Source organism: Hypomesus transpacificus, chromosome 13 (genome assembly GCF_021917145.1).
Source record: "Hypomesus transpacificus isolate Combined female chromosome 13, fHypTra1, whole genome shotgun sequence".
NCBI lineage: Eukaryota > Metazoa > Chordata > Actinopteri > Osmeriformes > Osmeridae > Hypomesus > Hypomesus transpacificus.
In genome coordinates this window covers 11,584,151-11,590,150 of record NC_061072.1, presented here as the reverse complement: position 1 = coordinate 11,590,150, position 6,000 = coordinate 11,584,151, and the positions used below count along the sequence as shown (strand labels likewise).

At 52.4% G+C, this 6,000-nt stretch overlaps 1 protein-coding gene across 4 annotated transcripts in view; it reads left to right on the top strand.

Moving 5' to 3' along the window:
• jmjd1cb (jumonji domain containing 1Cb) overlaps positions 1 to 6,000 on the top strand; it is a 76,764-nt gene that overhangs the window by 47,741 nt on the left and 23,023 nt on the right. The gene's annotated exons all lie outside the window — the stretch shown is intronic.

Sequence of the window (6,000 nt, the reverse complement as noted above, 5' to 3'; positions counted from 1 at the left end):
CAGCTGGTGCCGGTAGGAAAAGGCTCCACCCTCCATCCCCAACACATATCTGATGGACAACCAACCATGGACTCGCGCTTGCACACACACACACACTCACACACAGACGGGCCATTATGTGAAACACACCAGGCTGCATGGGAGACCCGCAGGTCTGTCCGAGACATTCCTCGACTGTCCCCACTATGTACCCCTGACCCTGGGCCTGGTCTGGAATATCACATGACATCACCACCGCAGGAAGGGGGTGACCTCACTCCAAAATCCCACAGACGTTCCGCAGAGTAGCAGCGTTGCCACGACGGCGCTTGTGATCCTTGCCTTGTCGGGAGGACAGACCGACGGAACCCGAGCGCACAGCCTTACTCACATCCTGCCTGCTGGGCTAGTGAAGGGCTGCTCAGCCTGCACCGTGCCCCGCCACAGGGCCAGAAGGAGGGGGGGGAGGGGAGAGGGGGGAGGGGGGGGGGGGCGCAATCTGTTTGGCATGAACGCTACAATGAAGTCACTGTTTTTAGAAAGCCCGGTCGTCTCAGCCGAGGCTGGGGATCGTGGACTGCGGTGGAGGCGTGTTGGGTTAGAGAAGAGATGCTTCTGTGTGTGTCGGTGTGCGCTGTGTCGTAGGGCAGAAGTTGTTAGCGCTTTCGTTTGGGGGAATTTGAGGTGGATTAATACAGTTGGGTGCTGACTCAGTCTTAGCACACACACACACACATACACACATGCAGAGGGGAAAACCACTGAAGGGCCAGCAGAGCTGCTGCTCCTTTAAACAATAGCCCCAGTGTTAGCTGTCAGGAACTGTGAGAGAAGCTTGTTGGATCCTGTTGGCCTACATACAGCACCATGAATAGCAGCAGCAGTAGTAGTATTGTAATTGTCTTACCTCTGGGCTTAATAGTGACGCCCTCAACACACACACACACACTCACTAAGTAGAATGTGTCCCACTCATCTCATTTGGCAGTGTTGGGACAGGCAATTATAGTGATACTAGTGAGGTTCTGTGGTCCCTCTACTATGTGTTTGAGAGTGTGTGTGGCTGTGTTCATACATGTGTGTGTGTGGGCCAGTATTCGACAGATTATCTCTATAACGGCTGGGGGATGACTGGGGTGAGAGGAGGGAGGGAGCTAGGGGTGGGGAGGGCTGGGGGGGGGAGGATCTGCAGCTGTTATCTCTAAGCTAGGCTTGGGCCTGCCCTACACACACATACACACACACAGTCCTTCAGTGATCTGCAGCTGACAGCAACTCTCTCCAGAAACTTGATGGCTTTGCCTGGAAAGCCATAAACAAAGCACCCTCTCTGTGTCCTGACACACAGAAACACACACCAAAGTACACACTCCCACCCACACACACACTGTTTCTCTTTGACACACGTTACTTCGCGTAAACACACACACACACACAACGCACACACTTTTTCTCCGATACACGAACGCATAGCAAGCCAATACACACACTTCCTCACGCTGACATTCTACACCCACACACACATAGTATCACATTGCCGTAGCAACATGCCATGTTCATACACACACACACACACACACACACATGGTCTGTGTTACATTTAGCCTGACACCAGGGCTGCTAGAGCCTGGTTGTAGATCCTATTACTGTTGCAACAACACACACTGTAACCCCAGTGTAGAATTACACCCCAGCAACAACCTTCACCCCCCCCCCCCAGCCCCATCCCCTAACCCTCATCCTCACCCCCTCTCTCTGCCAGGATACACAGAACATTTATGACATCACCCCGGCAACAAGCCACTTTCACATACTGGCTCGCCCGCTCAGCTGTTGTCATGGGAACAAATGGTCCCGTCACTAAACAGCGTGTATGTGATAGTCTGTTGACGGTTTCTCCAGCTGGGTAGGCAGGCGGGCAGGCAGGCGGGCAGCTAGGCATGTTCTCTGTGGTTGTGGCGTTGCTTCATATGCTGACAGCTAAATGGTTGTGTGAGGATCTCTGAATTACAGAGCTGTAGGCCCGTATCTGAGCTGGGTGATAAAAGGTATCGTAGTTAGGGCGGAGGTAGGCTACATGAGAGGAAACGTGGATCTTAGTCAACCACAGCCTCCTTTTTGTTCTTCCTATCCTCACCCCTATTATTCCACTGAGGTGGACCAGTGGTGATTTTGCGTTGTTTGCCATGGCAACGGTGTCTCCAAGGCAACAGCATTTTAACAGAGGCCCTGTGGTTGGTGGATGTTAGTAGCAGTAGTAGATTGTACCTCGTCTCTCTCTCTTTCTCTCTCTCTCTCTCTCTCTCTATCTCTCTCCTTTCTGACGCAAGCCTCGCCTCATCTCACCCCATCACTCCGTCCCTCCCACCCATGTCGCTAGCTGGCCGCTGCCATGGTAACGCTTCTCCTGCACTGATGAATCTGTTCTGTCTCCTCCCTGACCTTCTGTGTCTTCTCCACACGTCTGGCATTACTGTTACATCTGGGGATCTCAACCATGTTCAAATGGTTGCACTCTCCTGCTATCCCTTTATCTCTCTGTCGTTCTCCCCCCCTCTCTTTTTCTTTTTCTGCCTTACATCCTGAAATGATTTGCATTAAGAATCGTTTTTTTTTTACAAGCCAGAGTATACTTCCTGGGTCAGTGTGGAATGGGGCTGGAGTCATCTCCTCCTTGTGGGAGAAAGTCATCCCCCCCCTCTGCTCCTCCTCCTCTTCCTCCTTGTGTCCCCTCCGCTGTCACCTTGACGCATACATCCTGCCAGCCAGGTCCTGGGCTGTGAATCACCACAGGGACACACACTGTCTGTGGCCATGAACGCTGAAGGCAGGGGACGGAGAGAGGAGACACACACTCAACCCCTCCCCCTCCCCATTATTTGAGCAGTGTTCACAGCAAAGGAGAGCTGAGGACCGGAATGCTAATTGGATCCCTCGGTCATGTGGATGGTCTCAGTTGTAGTGGTGTCCTGGGCTTGGGACTATAGCCTCTGTCTACCTGGCTCAGTGTCTCTCTCCACAATCCAAATGATGTGTATTATGTGTTATGTATGAAATGCACTTCCAGGTGTTAGTCACTGTAGGCGTCCATTCAACTGGACTTGACTGACTGGTTTATATGACAGGTGAATCATTAACCTTTTAGTGTTTATGGGGGCAGCTTGGCCTGGAGTCCTCATTTGTATACACTCAGCAGGTTGTAAATAAGACTGCTGTGTGTGTGTGTGTGTGTGTGTGTGTGTGTGTGTGTGTGTGTGTGTGTGTGAGAGAGAGAGTGTCAATACTACTGCAGAATGTGTGTGTGTGTGTCATTAAGACAGGCGAGCGTGCTCTACATCATGTGGAATGGTGTGAGGGTCATCCGTGTTTAGTGGAGCCATAACTAATCTGATCCTCCATCACCTCCACAACGGGTGTTTGCATGCCTAGCTTGCATGGCCGCTTTGTGTGTGCAGTGATGTGAACGCTCCTCAGACGCACCGATTGGCTGGCTGCAGCTCTGTAACGAGCGAGCTCAAAGACGGTTCTGTGCTCCAGTGTCCAGGACCTACGGGAGAGATCCCAGGGCTGTCTGTTACTCTACACACAAGTATCGTACTCGCTCCTGCTAGCCCAGGTCACTTTTATTCGGTCAAATGACACGGATGCACACACGAACACGCACCCTGACCGCTCCCAGTCTTCCTGTGTCTGGGAGGGAGGCAGGGAGGGAGGGAGGCCTGTTTTTCTGGGTCAGATTGAGATCTGGAAGTCATTGGGATCCCAGTGTGGAGGAGAGACTCCACCCTTCAGTGTTCCTCTGTCTACCTCTCTGCTCCGCCGGGTGGAAAACCCCGGATCACTGCCATTAAACTGATCGATGAAGGGAGGGATGCAAGGGGGGGCAGAGCAGAGCAGGTCCACATCTGCTCTGCCCTTCACCAGGGTATATTTGTGTGTTTCTACACCTACACGTTTTTGTTGAAGCTAGGAGAGGGAGGGCTGGCAGGCGGTTAGAGACAGATTGAGACACATCTGTCAGTTATCCGGCAGGGACGTTGTGACCGTCTTCCACGTAGCTTTGTGCAAGAAATCCCTCCAACCAGCCCAGCGCCGACGGTCCCTGAACCCCAAGACCTCGCCCCGGCAAACAGTGTCCACGTAACTGAGGTGATTTTCACGGTCGAATGAAACGCTGAGTTTTTTTTTTTCCGGTTGCACCTCGCAATGTGTCACACGAGGATGTAGGGCAGTTATTTAGGGTAGGGGGGAACACCACGGATGCAGCTACACCACGTAGACAGCGAGACAGAGAGACGTGTTAGGTCAGATGTGGTTTGATGGCGCCGTGTCAGATGAAATGTATGGGAGAAGGAGGACGAGGCTCTTGCTGTTCCCTCTCCGGTTCTCTCTCTCTCTCTCTCTTCCTCTGGCTCGCTCTCTCTCACGCGCTCTCCCCTCTCCAGCGCTCTCTCTCCCTCGCTCCCTTCTGACAGCTGCTAGGAGGCACTGCAGGATTAACGGAGGGAGGGAGGGAGGGAAAAAGAGAGGAGGGGGAGGAATTCAACCTGCAGGTCAATGAATAAATCATGCTGCTCCCTCCTCCCTCGCTCTCCGCTCCCCCCCCCCCCCTTCTCGCGTCCTGAAATAGCAGCAGAGAGGAGATGCGGTGTTTCTGCTGAAAGGCCAGTGTGTGAAAAACACAAAGGCAAGACGGCAGGAAAGAGGAAACAGCACTGTTTACTGTTCAGTCTCCCCCTCCCCCTCCCCCCCCTCCCCCCTCCTCGCCTCACAGCACCAGACACAGCTAGTCATCTTGAACCCAGTGGTTCCACGTATTCACACACACACACACGCCCCTGGGCTGGACTCAGATGATAACTGACCTTGACTAGGTCGTTGCACCACTGCTGTTTTTGTCATAGAGGTATTCACCACACATCTCTAGCTAGTGTCTGCTAGTGTGGGAATGTAGGCTGTTAAAGTGTGCTGGTTTCCATACACACGTGTATGTGTGTGTGTGTGCGCTTGTGCAACACCCAAGCCTGCTAGATGAAGTCACCAGACAGGACTACGTGTCCTCTGTGATTAAACCTGTTTCTCAGGGAGGTGAGCGAGGCCTGGGGCGTGCGTCCTCTCCCTCCCTCCCTCCCTCCCTCGGAGCTGTTTCCACTCCTCATCACCAGCAACAATTAATGGAAGTGGTGGGCGGATATCCCTGTCACCCTGTCTGACCTCCCTGAACCCTGCTGCTCACTGCTGCTGTTATAGCTGCCGCACACACACACACACACACACCCTTTCTCAGCCTGCCTCTCTGTCTTTCTCTGTAATAGTGTATGGTTCTGATTCAGCCTGGTGACATGCATCTCTATCAGACCTGAGGCGTAGGAGTGAGGTCGTTTACCGAAGAGAATAAACTCAACTGGTTTTGTGAACATGTAGTCTCAGGTCATATTTGTGGTTTAGATATTAGATATGCAGTTTGGTTTGCAGTCAGGCAAGCTCTTGTATGTTCTTGCTTTTTGAATTAGTTAGACGTCTTCATTTTTGTAGCTAGACTGCTTACCGGTACTTCTTTAGAGGAACATTGGCAAAAGGACAACATTGAGCCTAATTCCATCCATCCATGTGTATAAAGGTGTGGAGTAGAAAGAGAATGATTAGCAGTCTCCACCATGCCTCAGTGTGCCTCAGCACCAGTGGATGTTGCTCTCTCAGTCCCAGTGTGTGGATCAGCTGCTGCTGTGTGCAGGCATGGGTTGCCTGTGGTTGCGTGAGAAACCTCGGCCAGCTCTGGGCGGCTCGGCGTGTCTGCTGTTCAGCATATCAAACAGCACTGCAGAGAGAGAGACCACGTCCCTGGAGAGAGCTGGGGGATCAGTCCAATAATCACACTCCGCACACACACCCACAGGCACACACACACACAGGCACACACACACACAGGCACACACACACAGGTACACACACACACACACACAGATTCACAGCATACACAGTTAATCACACTCATGCACACAGACAGGAACACTCATTATT